We start from the raw sequence: 25567 nt of genomic DNA, 5'->3' as shown, positions 1-25567 counted from the left end.
AACAATAAACAAGAAGAGAGAACATTGTCCGGTTGGGAGAGACGCGCCCCTTCTGATAATGCTCTTTTGTGAATACGGATCAGATGTCTAATGATGACCAAACAATGAGCGTTGGCGGCAAATTGAATTACCGCTGACTGGTCCTTGAATGGACTGTTGACTAGTTCATTGAAAAGGGATGTTAGTGACCTGGAAGAGATTACTAGGTGGAAGAGAGAGCGCGAGATCATTAGTGAGAGAGTGCATTTGGGGGGAGCGTAGTAGAGGAAGCCCACAGTACATATATAACATAGTAGAGCGAAAGAGAGGGAGTGGAGTAGAGAGAAAGAGATAATAGACAGGGAGAATGCGAGGGAGAGAAAGAGAGAGAGTCATAGTCAGAGGGAGTGCAGGGATGACAAACTGCACTAGGGTGCGAGAGCGCAGTACAAAGAGAGAACGCAATAAAGAGAATGATATAGTGAGAGAAGGCTAGATCGAGAGAAAACTCGTTTGAGATAAAAAATAGGAGAGGTAGAATGGGAGAGTGTGCGTGAGAGAGCGCGTGGTTGAGAGTGAGGAGGCAGGCGAGAGTGTTGAGATGATTCGTTTTCAACCAGAGAAGCAAAGTGAAAAGAATGAGAGAGAGGGAAGAAAGAAAAAGGCAACACGAACAAGCCACAAGGTAGTTACAATCGTTGTTAATACTGAAGAAAATGTACATTAATGTTGGTTTGTATTTATATTTTATAAAGTTATGGTTATAACAAATATAGTTATTTTGTTATAATCATAGCTGTTATAACATGTTATAATGGCTAGCTTATAACAAATACCAGCCATTGATCTCGGCAAAAAATATGGGCCTATCTATTTTAATCTATGTGGATACCTATCCATATTTAATCCTATGCTATGTTAAAACTTATATTGAATCCTATATCTAATTCTCTAACGAGTATATGCGGTACGTGTTCACTAATTACTAGCTACTCTTTATTCAAGTCACTATTTGTCCACGTTGTGTTGACTCCGTTTCTCTGGCGAGACATTGTTTTGTTGACGTGGCAAGTATAACTTAACTGAGAGAGCATGCAATTGAGAGAGAGAGAGTTGTCATAGACAGAGACCACGCAATTAAGAGAGAGACACGCGTTAGAGTGAAGGCACACAATATAGAGAGAGACAGCGGGCGAGCGAGAGATACCTTGCGGTTGAGAGAGTGGGAGCACGCGACAGGGGGATAGAGAAAGTGGGAAAGAGATGGAGAACGCAAAAGAGAGAACGCGTCTGACAAAGAGAATGCAGAGGACGGTGTCCCTTGAGCGGCAGCCGCCACAACTTCGAATCACATCAACTGCAACAGCTGAGGAGAAACCTATGGGCAAAGCTTTTTTCAAAGTAAAATTTCTACCTAGGGCAAGAATACTTTTGAGAACTTGTATCTATAAAGACGCAAAAAAAGTGGGAAGAGAAGGATGCCAGCTGATGCGACTCCAAAGGCCCGAGGTGAGCAGCTAGTGGCGAGCTTGAGCGGCCTTAAGAGGGTATTGGTAAAACTAGGAAGATGGTTTTATGGTGAAAATAGAGCCCCTCTTACTGGTACAGGTTTTTGATTTGACATGCTCAGACGCATTTTCAAGGGCTACGATTCCATCAATGAGCGCTTAAAATTTGTCCAGGGAGGAGTCAACTTTGACAAAGAATCGAACACGTACCTATGCTCATTATGATATATCGAAATTTAGTATTAAATATTTTAAAACCTAGATGGCTGGGATTAAATAGAGGTAGGATAAATAGTAGTTAGGATTAAGTCTATAACAGGTTAACAAAATGTTAGATAATATAATGGTGAAGATTTAATCTATAAATGAAGTTATAAACCTTGATTTATAAATTACTAATATTAGCTGTTAAAATTATTCTACAATGTATTGATACAAACCAATCGGCTGTTAACCCCAGTGATAGAAACAGGCTTGCTAAGGTTGTGTTGGCGATAGTGGTTAGACGACAGATCAGGCGGCGATTATGGCACCAACTCGGAGATGGCAGAATGGTGCGGGCAAAAGGGGTGGTGATGGCACAAAAGATGGCACTGGAGTTGGCACCAGCGTCGATGGGTGGAGACTAATCAAGTGACAAAATGACACATAGTGACCTTGAGGGGGGCGTGTAGCGACAGTGACAACAACAGCCATGGAAGATTTAGTGGCAGTAGCAGCATCGATGACTAAAGGGGCATCAACAATGACAAAGGCATGACATGAAGCCAAACAATGGTCACCGCGTGAGTCGTGTGCAGAATGTTGGTGCACCGCCAGGGTGCAGGCACATGGGTGGGCACACACAATGGCTAGTGACAGCTGGCATGGATGGCAACCACACTTGCAGAGGTAGAAGGGACGAAGCGTGGTGGCTACAATAACAGCAACAACATTAGTGGCGAACACAAAATAAGATATGGCACCATCCCCCATGGTAACTATGCAGGAGACAATGTCGACAATGGCGGTAGCGATACTGGCAGTAACAAACGGCAACAGCCATGGTGACAGTTGTGCCAACCGCAGCAGCGATGGTGGCAAGTGCAGCAGTGGCAGCCACGCCGACAATGGTGGTAGGTTGAGGGTGGTTGAGGACGGTTGAGGGATAGGGTTTCCAAGAGTTGCCAAGTTCATAATGTTCAAATCATAAATATTGACAAAAATTAAGATAGCTACCAAAATAAGTGAGGAAACATTTTTTTGGCATTTTTTTCTTTTCTAATATCTGAGGGGTTACCGCCTATCTTTTGTACTGGTCTTGATGGATTTCTAGAAGACCCATATTCAGGGACCCCCTATCCAAGTCCAGACACAAGACATGGGGGGAACATGTAGGCCCACAAAACGAGAAGCCATGCCAAAAATAATAAAAGAGGATAATGTCTATCTCTAGGACCCTTTGAATAAGTGAAATAGTTGAAGGGTCTTTCACCTTTTCTCTACCTCCTAACCATGGTTAACTGTGTTAAGAGGTATTATGGTTAATCCATGTGAAAGATGAATATATTAGGTTCAGCGGAGCCATTTCATAGGCACTCTAGAATATTAAAGAAGCTAAGATGACATATTGGTTGGTCATGGCACTTACAGGTATGCCACATTGTTCCATCAATGCTAGCAAAGCCAATTACATGTATAGTGGCAGATTTTGAGTAACCCTATTAGTCCCTTCAGCCATTATGGTGATGAAATCCGTGTTCGGGAATTCTCTAAAACACATGTAGGATGCTCCCTAAGAACAGGTTCCTTAAGGGACAGCATAGCTGAACCCCGCCCAACAAGGCCTGCTACACATAGACCCGCTTAAGGGGCTAGTGCTCAAGCAGCCCAGTTGGCTCGTCGCTTAGTACGACCACTAAGCATCGCATCCTTAATAGGCGTGCACTCAAGCAGCCCAGCTGCATCGCTGCTTAGCACAGCCCCCTAAGCATAGACACCATCTACACCGCTTTCGTGGCCTGCTAAGCATCGGCCCCATAGGGACCGATGCTTGGCGTGCATATGGTCATCACCTAGCCTAGGTCGTGAAGTGCTAGCTCCCAAAGTATTAGTTTTTTTAAGGGTCATACTAAGTTGAGAAATTTTAAATATTATTTTTAGGCTGAATATGACTGATAAATGATTTCAGACCTATATCTAATATTATGCCCTAGTTATTTTCAGCTTAAATTAACTTAAAATAATTAGATTTATATTTTATACAAATCTCATTAGATTTATTCTAATTATCTATAGAAAAAATCTAATTGCTTGGAATCTTTTCATGGGTTTGGATATTTTAATTTCATAATTATTACGATAAAATTTTCTACATGTTTAGTTTTAATTCATGGCGTTACAATGGAACATGTGTGATTGCAAATTGAAATGTCAAGTAATCTCAGCATCTCATGAAGATAATTGAAATGATCACCAACATTGCACCATATAAGAGTCGTTATTTGCTAAGCTACATAACGTTTATTCTAGTCTATTTCTTTGGATTTCAATGTTGTGTGTTCGTAATTGAGATTAAATAAATACTCAACTATGGAGGACTATTATGCTCCTATTAGAATGAACTTATCATTTCATGATAATATGAAATAGTAGTCAATTATCTTCCAGACAAAGAACCATGCAGCATTGGGACACTCCAAAGCCAAGAGGTTGGCCCATAAACCAAAGTGTCACTTCTGAAAAAAGCTCGGCTAAACAGAGGAAGATTGCACTAAGCGAAAGGCGTGGCTAGCCAAGCGTTAGTCAACTAATATTGCCTTCATACATAAGTATGAGTACAATCTAGCATATGCTCCTCCATCGAATTGGTGGATTGACTCTGGTGCCACAATGTACCTTTCAACCACCTTGTAGATATTTTAATTAAGAACAACCCCACATGAAAGTAAAGAATTTATCATCTTCAGTAAGAGGCAGCGGTCCCATGTTAAATTAGTGGCAGGTTATTGCCTCATATGGGGCACAAAATAAGTGCTGATTTTAAAAGATTGTTTTTTCATTCCACCTTTACACAAATTTGATCTCTATAACTAAACTAGTTAAAGATAACTATAAAGTATTTTTGATTCATCTGGACTGTCCATAATCATGAGAAATACTTCTATTTGCACTTATATAATAGAGGGATTATTTAAACTAAGCATTGCTGCAATTGACTGACCCACTTCTTTTGCTATCTTGCTCAAGAGGACAAGAGTTGCTCAAGAGTCGGGTATTTCATGGCATCGGAGGCTGGAACCTATATCTTAAGTAAGAGTGGAAAGACTAGTAAAGCAGTGGCTTTTAGGTTCCCTAGCTCTCACTAACTTCCACAATTGTGTTAGTTGTATAAAAGCGACTACAATCAATTTATTCAAGAAATCTGATACTAAAAGACAAAATCTACTATATTTGATTTGCTCTAATGTGTGTATACCCTTTTGTCACTTGCTTCATTGGCAGAAGTATTTTTCACCTTGAGAGATGATTACTGCAAATAAATGTCTCCTTACTTCATTCATGAGAAATCTGATGTTTCAGGATGTTCAAAGATTTTAAATCGAAGGTAGAAAAACAATTGGGTAAATACATCAAAGCAATTTTATCTGACAGAGGAGGGCAGTACCATAGTCGATACAATAAGAAGGGACAAATGCTAGGAACTTTGGCTCTATTTCCAAAGAAACATGGTATAGTTCCATGATACACTATGCCAGGCAAGCTCAACATGAATGGGGCGGCTAAAGAAAGAAAGGGTTAGAGCTATGATGAGTCAGTCGCCAATACCTGTCTCATTGTGGGGTGAAGTTGTGAGAATAGCCAATCGTATACTTAAGAAGATTCATACAGAGTTTGTAGAGCAAACTAATGAGTTATGGTTGACAAAAGACCTTTAGGTTACAGACATACATGGGTTTGCCGAGTTGAAGTCAATCTTTATAATTTAAATTAGTGGTCTCTAGATTTAAGGACGACCAGTGCTACAAGTTCCATTGTCCTACGCATGCCACTATGACTGTTGAGTTTGTTTTGACCTTCTTCTTAGAAAAAGATTGTGTTCATGGGAATATACTGAGGGACTTTGTCTTTGAGGTTTTGGAAGAAGGTACAATGGAACCTCATCAAGATGCATAGGACATTGGTATCTGCCATTGTGAAGTGACTCACACATAATAATTATTATTTGAGCAATGGATGATACTCAAGTGGTAAATGTGCCAGTCCAAGAACCACCTCAAACGCAACCATGAGAGGAATCTCAGGTAGGAAAAATTATGCATCGAGGTCAAGAGGTTATCATGATAAAATATTGTAGACAAAGAAGGCCAGTAATTTCACCAGATTATGTGGTTTAGTTGTGAGTTGATAATATCAGACAAAGGAAAGAGGACCCTGATACATTTTCACAAGCCATCAAATCTAGAAACTTGTAAGCTTAAGTTATTAATGAGCTTGAATCGATGGATCACAGTCAAGTCTAAGAAATTGTGGACTTAACATTAAGGAAGAAACCATTTTTTTTGTCTAATTGGGTCTACAAGACTTCGCTTAATCTTAATGGATTTGTCAAGCGCTACAATGTCGGAGTTGTTCTGAAAGGGTTGATATAGAGAAAAGGTAGTGACTATGATGCGACATTTTATCTTATTTCACCAAATGATACATTCTAAATTGTAATGCACATAGTACCTCAATTCTATTTAGAGCTACATCTAATTGATGTGAAAAACAACTCTCCTAAATTGTGAGTTAAAGTAGGAAGTGTCCGTGTAACAACCTCAAGGTTCTATATGAGCTTGTTTTAGCTCATATAAATATCTATTTAGCTTCAAAGCAATTTTTTTGCAGTTAGTAATTTAAATTTCATGAAGTTATCATAACGTTTTGTTTTAAGATAAATATTCTTGATCAATGTATATATCTTAAGGAATGTGGGAGTAGCTGGAATTTGCTAGCAGTGTATGTTGATGATATAGTTCTTGCTACTTCAAATTTTGGCTTGTTGAAGGAGACTAAGGATTTATTATCCGACCATTTTGAGGGGGATATCTGGCACAAAAAACCCTGTCTCAACAGGCCCAAGACACCAGGACAAAGGTGAAAGACTCTGCCTTCAAATATTCAGCCTAGGTAACCACCCCTAGAGGTTGACGCTATCCACGTTCATATTTTTAGCACCTACTCTCGTTCTGTTGGCCTACACATTCTAGCGCATGCCTATTGTCATGAATTTGTAGGTGGACCCCAAGTATGGGCCTTATAGAGTCCAATTAGTACCCTTATGTAGGCTGGGTTAGCCTCACACGTGTAAGAAAAAGAAAGGGAAAAACTGTCTTATGGTTTTGCCACTAAGAGTTTGTGCCCCTTCCATACAAAACCCTAACTTTGTCACCACTGCCAAAGCTATCACTACCGCCTCTATATGTTACTGCTGTGTCACCGCTACCTGTGCTCTGCTCAAGCCACCGCCTGCACTCTGCTCAAGCTGTCACTCTTGCCTCGCTCCAGTTCACATGACTTCATCACCTTCTGCTCACAGCCTCGTCGATGTATGTGCACCACCTTATCACTGTCTATGTGGCTTCCACTACTTGTCCCACACCACTCCACTATTTGTCTTCGTCACCTTGCATTTCACCATGCCTCATAATGCCTCTCCATCACCATGCGTTGCCTTGTCGCCCCCATGCGCCGTCAACAGCAATCCGCTCTATTCGCGAGGCGAATGCCATACATCACTTTACAGCCGCAACGCATCATCAATCTCTACTCCACGCGTGCCGCTACGCATCGTCACCACCGTACGCCACCTCCCCACCTTCATGCCCCCCTCATTCTTGCTCCGTTTGCACCACCGCTGCCCATACACACCATCCTCATGGTCGTCGTGTTGATGCTCTAAATTAGCGATATCGTCCCATACTATCTGCTTCCAGTGCGGGCACATGAGCCGTTGGCCATATCATTGGTGTTGCTAACATGTACACTAACTTTTGCACAGATAGCCATGCCATCATCCACATCGTCACCACCATCTTTGCTCCCATCACTTGCATTATCGCAACACTCAGTCTCCGCTAACAGTGTGCCTGGCACACTACTTGCTATCGACATCACATTTGGGTCTAATACCAACTCCAATGTCACTGTCATGGCTTACCGGACCGTATCTATTTTAGGATGCTCACACCTCTTCATCTTTAGGCTTTCCATATTTCTTTTTGGGCCTCCCAAACCCATCATGATCGCCAAGGTTAAGCTATGGACATATAAGGCTCTGAGAGTTTGGGACTCCATTAGTATGTCCTTGGCTTGACTGGTTGAGGATGCGCACACTAGGAGCAGTAGTCACGTATGCACCGTTGGTCTTCAACATGAGGACCGGGTCCTTGAGAGTGTATTGGCATTCCCAAATTCCACCTTTATGTGATTTATTGGTCAGTGATATTTGTTGATGCAAGGTTTGGACATCTCATTAATTTCCTCACCGCATCAGCATTGGCAATCATTTGCATTTTACATATCTGATTGATGCTAGAATATTCTTTTGATCCCTACGTGTTGTTCCACATCAATTTTGATATCAAGGACATGGTGAAATCCCACTATGATATTACAATGAAAATACAACGAGATATATCCGTAGGTACTCTAGGACTACCACAAATATCATATAAATCAAATATGTTGCAGAGGTTTTGATTGAAAATTGTTATGTAGGAGAGGCCTTTATTTTCAAGGGTGGCAAAGTGGGAAATTTAGAAGGTTCTTATTCTGATAATGAATGATTGGCTATGGACAAACAATAGGCTCTAGTTGTTGGGTCTCTCAACTATTCACAAATGTGTACACAACCTGACCTTGCTTTTGTCACTATACATCTTGGCAGATACCATATGACTCTGGACTCATGCACTGCCAAACGATTTGCTGCTTACATACACAAAATAAGATCATTTTGAAGTCATCGGATTCTCAGACTCAGACTTAAACTAATGCTTTGATATGTGAAGATCTGAATCTGGTTATATTTTTGTACTTTTTAAGGGATCTCTCTCAAGGTCTACAACCAATTTGAAGACAATCACAACATGTACAATGGAGGCTGAGTATGTGCCTTGTTTCCACGCATCTTCACAACCCATATCGTTGCAGATTTTCATGTTACATCTTGGAGATATTTTATGGATAATGAAGCCCATACAAATATATTGACACCATAGAGCCTCTGTTAGGTTCTCCAATAAAAAAAATATCTAAAGTGCTTGTAGAAAAATGGAGATAAAGTTCTTGGTTGTAAATGAGAAGTTAAGCAATGGGTGAGCTTCTATTGAGCACACTGGGACTGGTTTAATGCTCACTGACCCGCTTACTAGGGCGTTGCCACCTGGTACCGATTGTTAACATGTCTTAAGTATGGGGTTGACCATTTTCCCTTGACTTGTGCTGTGAGAGTTCTTACTCAATATACTGATGTATTCACGTGATATCACTCTACATCTCTGACTGATTATATATGAATCATGATTTAATTTTAATAAAATGGTTGAACAAAACTTTAATCACTTTTAGGAAAATACAAGCTTATTGAATATCCTACATAGTGACATTTAATGTCTAACGTAAGTATTGTGTACATAATTGGGACTTATGCCTGTATGGTATATTAGTAATATTACTGATATTTACAAGCCATATTCTGATTATATGACAAGTGCACTTATGACCCTTGAGTTGTTTTTTCAATGTCCACTAAAGAGGCGCATCAATCAGGTCAAGTGGCAGATTGTTGGCTTTTGACCTTGATGACTAGCCTCATATAAGGGCATTATCTTAAGGGCTTTTTCATGGGAGAAGATAACACATTAAGGTTCATTATTTATAGGGGCATAATGATTTGACCTTATAAAAGGTGACATATTATGTCTACCACCATCCTGTTATCAAGTTGCTTACCTTGTCTTCCAGGTCCTTGAACCACAGATGAAGCCATCACTTGTTGGAGCCATTCCATTGCCACTAGAGGAGATTGAAGGAGGTGAGGGGACATATTCTACAGTCACAGAACCTACAGGTATGCTCCCTTCTTCTATCAAACAATAGAATGATATATATAAATAGAGTAATTCATATAATTTGATTAAGAGAATAGGGTTTGACACAAAAAATTGTGTTTAAAAGGGAAAGCTGAAGAGAGAGACCATGATAGATGGAGAGGGAGCAAGCTAGATAGCACATGATTGACAGAGCGGGTGCATGAAAAACGAGAGTGTGAGGGATGCTTTTTCTTCATACCATCAGTTGCCCAACAAACTGAGCAGTGTTTCATTTCACATGTCTTGGGCCAAATGTCACTTTTCAATCCTTGCTCATAAGAGTGGACCGAAGCGACGTTTTCTATTAGATAATCACTCTATTTATTGTATGTGGAAACACAATCCTACGGGGCCTTTTTAAAGAGGATGGAGGTTCTATTTAAAAATTTAATATCGTCAATGGATAAACAATGAAAAGGTGCAACTACAAGATATGCTAAAAATGGCGTGGTTGACTGTAAATTTAACATTTTTGTTAGTGTTTACGCTTATGCAATAAATTTTTCATCATTTTTCAAAACTATGGAAAATATGGGTTATGAAATAGGTTGATACACAGGGAAGCTACTATACATAAATATATTTTTTTTCTTGTTATTAGTGAAAGGAAAAAATGCAGAATTACTCGCATCCTTCATGTTAGATAATTATTAGAGAAATACGAAATTTCTGTAGGTTTCAATGATTAGATAAACATTATAAACAACATAATTTTAGATTAAAACAAACTTAATTTGGAGACAACACCTATATGAGAATAATATAAATATATTATTATTTTTTTAAAAACAGTCCAATCTCCATCCTAGAAACGGAAAAAAGAGATAGTTATCTATAAAAAGGAAATGGTAAAATTATCGTTGATCTAACTATTGAATTTCTAGATATTAGAGTATAAAAAACATTCATTTCTAGGTGTCAGATTTCTTTGTTGCTCACTCCACATGCACCTGCCAGTGCATTTTGGTTTCTATGTCCTGATTTGCTGAGCAATATATGCACAATCATATTCACCATTAGTCATTTTGATCTAGAAATTCTGTGTCCATGTTTTAATTCTGTAGAATAAAAGGTTTTTGTATAATGAAAATTAGAGAATATACATCACCTCGGGATGCGGTCAAGTCACGCGCCCTCTTTTTTCTCGGTGCTGGTCAAAGCGTTAGTTGCAAAGAGGAAAATTTTTTATTATATTAATCGTTCTATAAGTTTAAAATCCACATGCATTTATTATGAAAGAAGAGGTTGTTTATTCTCATTGGGTCACATTATCTATTTATTGTTTGATCTAGATGCAACTCAAAAATATCGCTTGCTATCTACAACATGCATTGAAAATTTTAAGATGACCGCAAACTTGCTCATGATTGGCACACAATAGCAGATTAAATTTGATAATTATAGACAAATTTGTTCATGACACATGGCGCAATGACACATAGACCTAAATTTTAATCTAAAGATTCTTCAAAGTTTTTGAATAAAACAGAAAATATTTTCCGACTGAAAGGTTAACTTCAGAGTGAATTAGTCGTCAAGAAATTGGAAAGTAATGTGGGAAATATAAATTAAAAATCAATAAGTTCTTCAAACTATTGATTAAAATTACTCTACAACACCTAGCGTTGGTTTTGCAGTCAATATAATGTGAGCATTAGTAAACATACCAAAACGTTGCAGAAAATTCATAAAACCAGGCTAAAGGGTATTTTAATTATTTTAAATTCACTATAACATTTAAAGACGGCCAATATTACCGAAATACTTATGTAACATGCATGATTTGTGTTAAGTTATTTTGCATTTTACCATACCTACATACTGAAATCATTGTTTGCAAGTAATATCTTCATTAAATAGCCTAAAAGACATTTATACCAAGTAATCTGAGCCATCCAATTTTCTCTCGCTTCAAATTTATGTGGTGGATTGCCATAGTGACATAAAATTTAATAAGTTGAAAAAGTGTACCAGTTCATGCAAAAGCATTTTTTATGAAAACATATTTGTCTTTTATGTATGAATTCAACGTCATAAAATTCTATGAGAATACCGAAGAAACCAAAATATTTGGATGAAAATATACGAAACTATTAGAAATGAAATTTAATGTGTCAAATTACGATGGCCCTAATGGAGTGATGAGTGACTTGTATCCTTGTCATTTATCTATTCATAAGGAGCACGGTTTCTAAGTACTGATTACCTATTTTTTATCATTGACGTATGGTTACACCATCTTAAACAATCCACGGTTATCTTTCTTATTTAAATATTATTGGAAAAGGCGGGATCCTAGAGCATATTGTGAGTAAGTTTTGAATAGTAAAAACTGCCGTTTGTAAAATACCTAAAGGCTATCCTGCTCGGGGAATTCGAAGTGTAGACATCTAAACATGCGTAAAGTGACATAAAATAAACTAATATTACTTTTACACACTGACAAAGTCAAATTCGATCACTAAAATTATGTTTTTATACATAACTTTTATTTAATTTGTTTAGATTCGCACTAGCCTTGTTCACCATTTAAGCATATAGTGATAGATTTATGATTTATTTTCCTATCTGATATTTTTATATATTTTAGTGATTTTGATACTAAGCCCACATGCCTATATAGAGTCGTGTGGATTTCTCACATCTTCTTGGAGTTTTAGTAGGGGGGTGATGTAACACGACGGTCAGAACTGACTCGCCGTGTTATATCCCACAAATGGACTCTAGAAATGATGAACTGACGTGCAATATGAATTGTTGTTTCAAGAAAATAATAACGAGAAAGTATATCGATCGTGGAATGATCCGAGACGTAGATAAGGAAACGACACAAGACGGGTCATGTCACAGTCAAGCTCCCAATGACCTGTGTAAACAGTCTGAAAGACGACGAGTAGGAGCGTCCACACCGTCAAGTAGTCGAATGGTCCAATACCGACAAAGAAACTTAACTCACAGAAGTTGGTGGCTATCCTAATGTTCACAGTCAATTCTCACCGGGCAGAGGAGCAGTGGAGATTCGACACGGAGAGGAATGGAGTGAACTGAGCTGGAGGCGTCGTCATCTAAGAACCCTTAAAAGTTGTGACATAATCTTCCACAGTTGAGGAACATATGAAGGAATTGCTGACTCAGGATGTTTGGAGTCTCTTCACAACATTTCATGCCGGGATAGGTCATTCGTTTAACCCATAAGCCTTCCAATCTAATAGCCGTTCACCGGTAAGCAATCCATCAACGTAGCTGATATTTCACGTTGATAAAGAACAGGGCCCATTAAGTGATCGAGGGAAGAATATGCAAGGTGAAATCTGGAACGGGCGACCGTTGAACGGGGAGATTTTCACTAGTGTCGACGACGGTGGAGAAGACGCCACAGAGGAGGATCTCACGGCAGTGTCAACGGTGCCCTATCTTTCCCGACGGAAGAGTTCACCGTCAAGGCTTCATGATAGAGTAAAAATTCACCGAGAAATCTGTTTTGTCTCCGAAGGGTTTCCGAAACCATGTGATCAAATGACCGGAAGAAGCAAGCAGATATCCCCCGCGACGATTCAATCACAATGTGGATCGAACAGCTTGATCAGGCCAGGGGTATTTGACGACGGAACATGCAAACTACAATGGAAATGGCGTCGTGGATCCTGGTACAAGTCAAGCTCTCTAGGGTGAAAGGAGAAATGCCTCCTTCCAATAGATTATCGATCGGTGGCTTTGCAAGCAGTCAATAGTTTATCGGTTGAGACTGAGGGATACAGCAGCAGATTGTGATTATAGATCGTCGATGGAATGATCAATTTCGCCAAATCTTCAATGACGGCAATCCAGGAAAGTGAGATGGAAGATTGTCTGCAATTCTGGAATGATAAAACATAACGGACGGGCATCGACTCAGCCTTTTTCAACGGGAGTGCCTCTGATCAACAGAAGGGAAACTGAGCGAGCAATTCCACCACGGTGGCATTCCCAGTCAAATTTTCAGATATACAATCAGGAAAATTGAGGAGTCTTCTTCTTCTTCTACTACTACAGCAAACAAACGCAACGCTCCAAAGTAACTGCCAACATGAACAACGAGATCTGTATTTTCAACAAAGACTTCTTCCCCCTCCACGTCTACTCTTCCCTTCTTATATTGGGGAAGTGGTAGTTGTGGAGGGGGTGGGCCTATTGGGCCCCTCCTCTTTAAGGGAGGACCTATTGGGCTTCCCTTAAGAGGATTCTTTAGGGGAAGAGAAACCCGACAAGGCTTTCTCCCCCTAAAGAGGACAATACATCAAACTCAAATAAAGAAAACATTGAGGAGGCCGGTACTCGCGCAGGAGGGGCCTCCCGCCATTCCAACAATGATGACAACAGAAAACAGGAAAAATTACATCTAGACGTAATTGACGCGTATCGAGGCGATGAAGTTGCTTCTCAAGCTTGGTAGTGGAATTGTAGATTCTTCAAGTCCGCTCGGGCTTCAAGACGTGGTTGGCGACGGATCTGGGCATGATCGACTGGATGGTCCTCCATTAGGGGGCCCGCTCACAATGCTCGCTTGGGTAGAGAGAGAAGAGATAGAAAGTAGGGCTGTTCTCATCCTAGAAGAGAAGATAATCAGAAACTCAAATTCTTTCAATCAGAAATGTTAAAAATAAATCATCTCCAGATTCTGAATAACTTCAAAAATCAATAGAAAGGATAAGTCATTGCATAAAATAGATTTTCAACATATCATTGCTGAAAACTGTTGTCATTTCTTGATCCATGTTCCCATATGTTATCATATTGTTACGCATGTTGCACGTGTGCTAAGAGCCATCCAACATGATCTTTCTGATGTTCAGTCTGATAGATCGGCCATCCGAATGGGATTTGTAATTGATGATCGTCGATTATGTGAACTTGCACACTTGAAAATCCGACAGCAATAAAAAATAATCATAAAAATACCCCCACGATCTCCTTGGTGACCTGATCACCGGTGGAAACGTGTCGTCTATCTAAATTTTGTATAATTTTGATCGAACTAATTAATTATAACAATGTTAAAACTTAATTGTGTTTATTTAGCAGCCTATAGAATAATTCTCTATGTGAAGAGTGCTTTCTTTTTCCGCACTCTCTCTTTTTCTCTCTTGGAGGAGTAACATGTGTTCACGTAGAAGCTTTCCTAAACTGTTGACCGATCAACCCTAGAGACCAAAAAGTCAGACCATTTATTTGTCCAATCACTGATCTCCATCGTACGAAATACCCATGATCAAGATCAGCCTTCCCCTATCGAATACCCTCTCTAGCAATTCCCATTTTAATTAAAATATACCATCTTTGTTGTTGAAGGATGATCCATCCAACCAATATCAGCCCTCTCTATCAATTACCATTTTAAGTAAAGTATGCCAGTTTTGGTGCAGATGTTAATCCATCTGCGTCATGATCAGCCCTCCCTAACGGTTACCATTTTATGTAAAATACTCCATCTTTGATAGTTCATCCATCTGATCATGATCAGCGCTGCCTAATCAATACTCTTTTAAGTAAAATATTCCATCTTTAATGCAGATGGAACTCCTTGTGGCCTACGTCTGCGCCAACAGCAAGATTTATGATGCCACCGAATGGTTCCTTTGTCAGGCACTCTCTCGCTCTCTCTCTCTCTCTCTCTCTCTCTCTCTCTCTATATATATATATATTAAAATCTCCCTATTTATATAGATTGACATAACACACACACTCTTTCTCTCTCTCCCTCTCTCTCTGTTTATAAATCTATATAACACACACACACTCTCTCTTTCTATATATTTATTTATATAACGCACAATCTCTCTATATATTTATTTATATATATAACTCTCTCTATATAAATATATATAGAGAACCATTCCTCTCACGTCCCCAATCGCATCACGAAGAAGAACAAGAAGAGCGCTTGCAAGAAGTGGTGAATGCCTAAATTTCCTTGTTCAGACAGGAACAAACCATAGAGAGACAAACATAGTAAAGCCTAAAGCAACTCAAAGGAATGGAAATCAGAGACGTGATGAATACCCCCCTAGTGACCGTACTTCTGTAACCAAAATTGGAAAAGTTATCTCTCTCTCCCATCCAACCATCTCTCTCTCTTTCTCTCTCACCATGTTCCCTCACCGAGCGGACACACTTGGCACGTTTTCAGCCATCTACTGATGCAGTGGAAATGGAAAGCATGGTTACACCCCTATCATGAAACCAACAAAGAATTTAACAGGAAGTTTGAAATTATATGAAATCTATGTTAACACAGAAATGTTATACCCCAAGCAATGGTGCATTCAACTAACACTAATTCGACTAACACTCGATACCTAAATCCACAAAACTGAAAAACAAATAAATTTGCTAAATCGGAAAAAAATGTTTCGTTAAAAATTAAATCTCACAAAGGTCCATGATATGATTCTTGCACATCGTGCAATTATCCACTACAAATAAAATCCTAAATCAAAGCCTTCAGCTAAAAAACATAATAAAGAAAGGGAATCGAGAGAGAGGAAGATCCTAAGGGGGGAAAATACGCACCCCACGCCCAGCGCGGGATGGCATTCCATTTCTTGATCTCAAACCTCTTTAGCTTCTTCCCATAGGTGGAGGCGACGTAAGATCCAGGAGGCGATGGAGCAGATCCTTTGCCCAGGGGGGAGCATGTTCAGGTCGGTGTCGAGCGCCGCCATTTCTTTTTTTTTATGGCGTCCATGGTGCTCCATCAAAAGAGATAGAAGAGAGAGTACTCAGCAAATCTGTGTCCAGAAGGGTACATGAATTCCTATTATAGAAATCAGATTTGAGGATCGAGGGCAAGGACCAGGCAACGGTGCATTCATCGTTGGTATTGCTCGACTGATTTGCCTGACACTCGATACCTAAATCGGCAAAACCGCAAAAGAAATAAATTTCCTAAATTGAAAATAAATATCTGTGAAAAATTAAATCTCATAGAGGTCCATGATATGATTCCTGCACATCACGTAATTATCCACTACAAGTGAAACCTTAAATCGAGGCATTCAGCCAGAAAACACAATAAAGAAAGGGAATCTATAGAGAGGAAGATCCTAGGGCAGGAAAATATGCACCCCACGCCTAGCGCGCGATGGTGTTCCATTTCTTATTCTTGAACCTCTTCAGCTTCTTCCCTGAACTAGATACGGCGGAATATCCAGGAGGCAATGGAGCGGATCTTTTGGTGGGGGGAAGCATGTTCACGTTTGTGTGGATCGCCGCCATTGTTTCTTCTTCACAGCGTCCTCGGTGCTCCATCAAGAGAGATAGAAGAGAGATTGCTCAGCCAATCAGCATCCAGAAGGGTACATGAATTCCTATTATAGTAGTAGAGATTTGATAAACAACACTTAGATAAATATAATGGTGATTTTGAGATAACAATTCTACGAAATTAGAAATCAAATGGATAATGAGAGAATGCCCCTATACAAGAGGCCCACTCAAGAAATCCATTCAAACCTCTATAAAGACCGGATACTCTAAAGGGAAGAATTGTGGAACTAACCCACAATTTGAATTTCAATGGTCTATTTTGAAATCTGAGGAGGGCACGTGGGTCCAGGCTGGAAATCGAGAAATCTTAGCCCTATAATCCCTTGGAATTAAATCCAATGTCTGGGAGAGCTAGGTCACTTCTATTTTGTTTATTCTCCCCTGCTTTGTATCTGATCCTGGATTTCTGCTCCCAAATTGTTGTTGGGTGAATAGTGCATCAGACTCTTTGATCCATTCTATTTCTACAAGAGTGTGGGAGAGAGAGTTCAAGGGAGTACAAGGGGAGTACCATTTGCGCCTTCGGAGACGTGATAACAAGGTTCGTGTGATCTCTTGGAGGTTTGATGTGCATTTTCTCACCATTTTTTCTAGATTCCATAGGATATCATAGTTTTCAAGTTTTAAAACAATCAAACAACTTTAAAAAAGTCCTCTTGTAGCAAACGTTGCAACGATTTTTGTCCAAACTCATTTCTGCCGCAATTTCACCGGGCGAAATGCGACCTAAGGTTCTACTTATCTTTAAAAGGTTTTATTTCCCTAATATATTTTGTTAAAATCATAATAGATTATTAGAAATTATGATTAAAAATGTAAATACTTATTTTTATTTATTTACAATAGCTTTGACTTGTTTTATATTATTTAGTTGTTTTCTCTTTACAAATAAGTTCAAAATCAAAAATATATAAAATCACCAAATAAAGCAATTTCAAAATATATTTGGGTTCTACTTTACTCTCTAATTACCTGCTCCTTGATGATTTCACCCATACTTACCCTAACCTAAGTAAGGAAAATTGTATAAATAATTTTGCATAACTCAGAGCTTTAAACAAGTTATTTAACCAAAATTCTGGTTTATGAACTGGCGCAGTTGCGGGGGAGCAGGTGTCATTGTGTTAATAACTTTGTTCTAATTTCAAGTATTTTCTGACAATCGATTAGTTGTTTATGAACTGTACAATGTCTAAAAAGCCTGAATTGACATATCTTGAGTAAAAAAATAAAACCTTTTTTTTAAGAATCAAAGTCAGGAAGTTATTTCTGACATGAGTAATCAGGGAGAAAGGGAAATTCCTCAAACGAATAGACGATTAAAATAGCACTATGAGCAATTAGAAAAAAAACCAACTTAAGTGCATGCACCCTTAGGGAATAAAGTAGTATTTCAAATAGATAATGTATTTGTAAATTATTTAAAATATGTTTATGGTTCATCTTTAGACGACCCATATGTGTATTTAGATGAAATTTTTGAAAGGTGTTATTTGCATCAACTTCTAGGGATTTCAAATGAAGTTATGATGACGAAATATTTTCAACTAACCTTGGAAGATAGAGAAAAGGAATGGTTCATGCATTTGGGTGTCACAGTGGAATCATGAGATTAAATTAAAAAGTATTTTTTGAGGAAATTTTATTCAATGTCCAAAACCCATACTTTGAAATGTGCCCTTCTTGATTTTATGGAGGGTGATCAGCCATTTAACGAAGCTTGGGAATGATTCAAATATTCACTTAAAAAGCACCCTCATAAAGGATACGAATATTATCAGTTAGCTCAAACATTTTATGATGTTTTAAATAATCAATGAATAAATAAACTTGAAATAATTGCTGAGGGTACGTTTATGGATACATATGATAAACAACTATTTGAAATGATATAAAATCTGGCTGAATATGATGTGCATAACATTGGAGTTACGAGAAATGGCAGGGTTTTTGGTCCAAAATGAGTAGTATTGGATGTGAAAATCATGGAACAAGAAATTGAGAATGATGTTAGAAATAGGGAAAATAGTGAACTTGGTAAGCAGTTGGCAAAGATAACAGAAATGTTAGAAAATAATTTACTTGAAATTAACAATTCTAATATGCAGAATTCTTGTTGCCTTGTTTGCTTTAGTGTTGAGCATTTTCAAAGAGAGTACCAAGTAATGGAAGAAGTGAATGCCATGAACTTCAACCAAAGACAAGGCCAGTGGAACACAAGGGGAAATCAGGACAGCTCTAATTACAATCGTGGAATCATAAATTCGTTCCACAATATTCTCAACATCCAACTCAACATAAATCATGTTTACAATCTCAATTTTTACCTCGGAGATTAACTAATCGTAATTCTAAAGATTCCACATTAGAGATCTTAGAAGAAATGATGGAACAACAAGCCAAGGTAATGGAGAAGCTTCAGCGACGCGAATAAAGTTTTGAAGAAATAATATGGAGCACGGATCAAATGCAGAGAGGTACGCGAGTTGAAATAGACTCACAAAAAGTTCATTTTCCTACAACCTCTGATTAATCCTTTGAACTTATTTTATGTGAACTATGAATTATTATCTTCCATGCCATCTTCTAGTTTAAATTATGAGGGGATCTTGGGAGTAACTAAACTAAGAGACGGAAAAGACATTTACGAGCCTTATAGAAATAGTGTAGGTTCAGAAATTCATGAGACAGATGAAAAGCAAGGAAATTATCCAAAAGATAAATCCATTGAGGTGGAGTCTAGACCAATAGATGGCCAACCTCTATCCCTTTCCCTGATGCATTAAATATTTCAAAACCTCTTTTTTAGACTAACTTCCTGATTGAGTCTTTTAAAGAGACCAATATCACCATACCTTTATAATATGCAATTAGGCTTATTCCAAGTTTTTCTAAATACGTGAAAGAATTATGCAGGCCTTGTAGACAACAGAAATGATTAAAATTGTGGAGAAATATTAGTTATATCTTCCTGGATTAGATTCCCAAAAAAAGACAAGATCAAGGAGTTTCTTTCATTAAATGTAAGATAGAAAGTATGATTATATATCCTTACTAGATTTAGATTCTAGTGTAAACATCATGCCTAAATCTCGTTATGATAAACTCCAGTTTGGAGACTTAGAATATATATTTTTTGAATTACAGCTTGCTGATGGATCTATTTGATAGCCTTAGGGAATGTTAGAAGATGTCATTGTGAGTGTTGAGAATTGCAGGTTTCCTTGAGACTTTATCATAGGGCAGGTACAAAGGAGACTCAAAATGTGAGTCATTCTCCAATCACCTTGGGTTGCCTTTCATTGCTACAACAAAAGCTACAACAGATTGGGATAAAGGAATTGTGGAACTTAAAGTGGGAACTGAAAAGGTAGAAGTCAATATAGCAAGACTTATGAAGTATCCTCGTGTTGACCAAGAGGAACTTCACTTCTGTGACTTTGTGGGAGATGATGATGTGTTCAATGTAGATGTTCTTTATTATAGAGAAAATCATAAAGAGAGCATTATCTCTAAGCCTTCTGAACTCTCTTCCACCCAAAATCCTGAATTAAATCCTTTACCTTCTTTAACTAAATATGCTTTTTTAGGTTCTAATGAAACTTTACTTGTCATTATTTCAGCTAACTTAACTAGTAAACAGGAACAAGATTTAATGGATGTGTTGGAGAAGAATAAAGCAGCTATAGTGATGTGATACGACGACGGCCGGGATCGATCGGCGCGTTTCACCTCACAGGGTTATGATGCGAATGTATGGGATATAAGCCGAATGATGAGAAAATACGAATGAGCAGATAAGGACTTGACGGATAGCGACGTCGGCCGTACCGATCAACGAGAGACGAGTGAACCTAAGATCAAACTCCCAATGACCCGCTGGACCTACTAGACGTCTACTAAGTGAGGGGCATCTAACAGCCCTGGAGCGTTCGGCGTCCAAGTCGGATGACAGTCCGTCTACCACAAGAATCCCTATGCTCGACAAGGTGGCTAGTCCTATCCGATGATGTTCGAGAATATCACGGTAGCGGACGCGATAGGGGAAGACGAGACTGTCGAAGATAATAATACTGGAGTTTATAGAGGGGAGACGAGACTGACCTTTGTATCGCTTAGTCCAAGGCGTCCAAGTCGTCGAGCGGATGCTTAGTGTCGGGTCGTGCCGACGAGTGTCGTTGGCGAGGACAAAACCGGGTGCGGACGGTGCGGTCGTAACTACCAGCAGAGAGCTGAGTCCACGGGTGGCGTGCAACAAAAGTCGGAGCAGAGGGCGCACAAGGCGCGCGCTTGGCTGGCGCACGGCGTAGTCGTGTGGGCGGGCAAGACAGCGAACCAAGTATCGTGGGAATAGTCGTGGGGGTGGGGCAGAAAACCAAGTAATCGGTTATGGCGTAGAGGGTGGGAATCAAGAAATCAAGAAAGATGAGGGCGAAGGGGAGAACGAAGGGGAATCAAGGAGATATGGTGAGATCAAGAAATCAAGAAATCATGAAATCAAGAATTCAAGAAATCAAGAAATCAAGAAATCAAGGGGAAAGAAAGTGGGCGATCAAGAAAGACAAGAGGATGCGGTTGGGGATCAAGAAACGATGGGGAAAGGAGGGTGGGCGATCAAGAAAGGCAAGACAAGGCGGTTGGGAATCAAGAAACGATGGGAGAAAGGAGGGTAGGCGATCAAGAAAGGCAAGAGGTGGTTGGGAATCAAGAAACGATGGGGAAAGGGGGGGGGCGATCAAGAAAGGCAAGACGAGGCGGTTGGGAATCAAGAAACGATGGGGAAAGGAGGGTGGGCGATCAAGAAAGGCAAGACGAGGCGGTTGGGAATCAAGAAACGATGGGGAAAGGGGGGGGCGATCAAGAAAGGCAAGACGAGGCGGTTGGGAATCAAGAAACGATGGGGAAAGGGGGGTGGGCGATCAAGAAATGGTGGAAGGGTGGAAAAAGGTACCAAGAAATGGCTTTCTTGAACTGTAACAACCAAGAACCCTCCAAGAAAGAGGAGTTCTTGACGGATCTGGGGTGTGCTCCCTCGACGGAGCAGATTTCCCCGGTTGATGGCGTGTCGGCGACGCTTCTTGAATCTCCCAAGACCCCCGGAGTAATCTCGACGAAGGCCTCTTTCGATTCTTGATGGCGGCGGCTTTTCGAAACTCTTTCCTCGACCGGAGTGATCTCGACGGCGCGCTTTAACACATCTCCCTCGGAGTGATCTCGACGGGGAGACGTGGGCTCTACCCACGGAGTGATCTCAACGTGGGGTGGGGCTAGCCAAACCCCCTACACTACTCTCTACGATAGGGGGGGAGACGAATTGTGAATAAACTTTTCAACAATGACTCCAAGGTGTTCCTTGGGCATGCCATCCCCTTATATAGTGAGGATGGGTGCCAAGTGAACGTGGGAGAGGACGAACCGTCACGAGACGATGTTCGGCCTCCCTTACAAATTCAAAATACAAACATAAAAAGTAAAAATGACGAGGACGGGGCCTAACAACATTGGCCCAGTCTACGAATCCAAAAATACAAACACACATGAAAATGAGCATAAGTAAAAAGATAAAAGTTCTTACGCGGGGTACTTAAACCCCGGGTGGCGAGCGTTGGCGCGAGCTGCTCGGCGTGGCTGACGACATCCCGTCGCGTCATCCTCGAGATGGTTCTTCGTCATCGTGGCGTCGTCCTCGAGATGGTCCTCCATCATAGAGCATGGACATTTGATGTCCCTAAAGGAATTCCATCTCATCTATGTGAACATAGGATTTTTGTTGAAGAAAATTCCACGCGATGTAAAGAGTGTCAAAGGAGGTTAAACCCTCACATGCTATAAGTTTTATAATCATAAATTATTAAATGGTTGCAAGCTGATAACATTTACGCTGTTTCAGATAATTATTACTGATAACATGAATGAAGGAGGGGAAGAGGTTCAAACATGGTTAGTTTCAGGATGGAGAGTATGCATAGACTATAGAAAACTTAACTTAGTTACGAACGAAGACCATTATCCTTTACGCTTTATAGATCAGATTTTTGAGAAACTTTCTTGACAGAACTATTTTATTTTCTTGGTGGTTATTCAGGTTACACCCAATTAGTATTCATCCCAATCAGTAGGAGAAAACTAATTTTACTTTTCCAGTAGGAACCTATGTCTTTAGAAGAATGTTGTTTGGATTATGTAATGCTCCTGCCACATTCAAAAGATGCATGAATGCCATGATTTCTGGCTATTATGTATGATTTTTAAAGCGTAAAGGATGTTTTTTTTCAGTTTTTTAATCTCTTTTGAGATGGGCTTATCTAACATTGCTACAATAATACAAATTTGGATTCAAAATATTCTTGTACTGATGTGGGAAAAAGCTCATTTCATGGTGCATGAAGGGATAATGTTGGGACAAAGGATTTGCAAGGATGGACTGGAGGTAGACATGGCAAAAATTGAAGTAATCAAGAATTTACCTCTACCCACTAATCTAAATCAACTTAGAGGATTCCTTGGCCATGTAGGCCTCTTTTGGAGATTCATTCAAGACTTCGCTAAGATTTCTAAACCTTTGACTAATCTGTTCGCCAAAGATGTAGATTTTGTAATTGATGAAAAGTTAAAGACTGACTTCAAAAGTATTAGGAATGCACTAATACAATCACCTGTTCTTAAGGTCCAGATTGGAGCCTGCCATTGGAACAAATGTGTGATGCATTCGAGTTTGCAGTGGGAGCAGTCTTGGGTCAAAGGACAGAAAATAAACCATTGAAAATATACCATGCTACTAAGACCTTACAAGATGCTCAGGTCAATTACTTCACTACAGAAAATGAATTACAATCTATTATTTTTGCACTAGAAAAATATAACTCTTATTTGATCGGTAGTAAGGTAATAATTATTTCAAATCATGTTGCTTTGAAAATTATACATAAAAATGAGGCTAAACCAAGACTAATGAGGTGGATATTACTATAGCAAGAGTTTGATTTTGAAATTATAGACAAAAAAGGACGTGAGAATGTTGTTGCTGATCATTTGTCTAGAACTAATGTAACTGATTTCCCCCATATGGAGATACATTTCCTGATGAGCAGTTAATAACCATTAATGGTAAGAAATTTCCTTGGTATGCATATATTCTGAATGGCATTGTGACAGATAAGATGCCTCAAGAGTGGACATTTAATCAGAGGAAGAAGTTCCTTATGGATTGCCGCTTCTACGTTTGGGAGAAACTAGAACTTTTGTAACATGGAGTGGACCAAATTTAAGGATATGTATTCCAGAGGAAGAGCAAAATAATATCTTAGACTCGTGTGATTCACAGCCAGCAGAAGGTCATTATTCAGCAAAGGTAACAGCCCATAAGGTATTAAAAACTGGTTTTTATTGGCCTACATTATTTCAAGATGCGCAAAACTTTTATCTCAAATGCATTTCTTTTCAAGTATCTTTAAACATGAATGAGGAAGATCACATACTGTGATACCCATCGTAGAAGTTAAAATTTTTGATTTACAAGGAATTGATTTTATAGGGCTATTTCCTAACTCTAATGGACTTGAGTATATTTTAGTGGCTGTTGACTATGTTTCTAATTGGATAGAAGCTATGACTATTAGGATAAATGATAGCAACATGGTAGAAAAAGTTTGTTGTTAAACATATTTTTATCGCGCTTGATTCGCTCAAAGCTATTATTAGTGGTGGTGGAACTCATTTATCTAACTTTCATTTTAGAGCCTTCTTAAAGAGATTTGGTGTGCAACATAGAGTTGCTACACCCTCCTATCCCCAATCAGATGAACCGGTCGAGCTTTGAAACAGAGAAATTAAGAAAATCCTTCAAAAGGTAGTAAGACCAGATGGTAAAGATTGGCTGAATAATTTCGATGAAGCTTTATTGCCATACAAAACAGCTTATAAAACTCCTTTGGGTATGTCTCTTTTTAGACTACTTTTTGGCAAACCATGTCATTTACCTATGCCTTTGGCAAGCATTCTGGGCTACTAAAAGACTAAATTTTTATGTAGATGATGCAGGAAATACTCATTTGCTCCAACTCCATGAAATACATGAAATCAGAAATGAAGCCTACGAAAATTCACGAATATATAAAGAAAGGATCGAGGCGTTCCTTTATAAGTGCTTGAGAATAAGAGATTTGAAGAAAATAAAAGGTATGGCTTTATTATTCCAGGTTAAAATTATTTCCTGGTAAGTTGAAATTTAGATGGGATGGACCATTCATTGTTACTAAAGTGTATGAAAGTGGAGCGGTGATGATTATGAATCCCAAGACAGGGCAGGATTATACAGTAAATGGACAAAGACTGAAGCTCAGTCTAAAAGCTGAATCACTGCATGATCCTATCTCCATCCACCTTGAACAACATCTTGACGAATCCATATGATTGCTTAGCAAGTCTCTATAACTTCTTAACATAGTTATTCTCTGATTTACATTAATTTCCCATTCTTTAGCTGTTGTTTATTTTTGTTTTTCTTTTCAGATATTGGACTCATACGACCTATGATACACTAGGATCCATGACCACAAGTAAATGTTGCATGATGAAGAAGAAGATTGCCCCTCGCTATGCATGCGTAAAATAATTTTATTTCTTAAGGAATTAGGGACCATACTTATTTCAAGTTGG

This window comes from Wolffia australiana, chromosome 10 (genome assembly GCF_029677425.1).
Source record: "Wolffia australiana isolate 7733 chromosome 10, ASM2967742v1".
Classification (NCBI taxonomy): Eukaryota; Viridiplantae; Streptophyta; class Magnoliopsida; order Alismatales; family Araceae; genus Wolffia; species Wolffia australiana.
Note: the sequence above shows the minus strand (reverse complement) of the source record.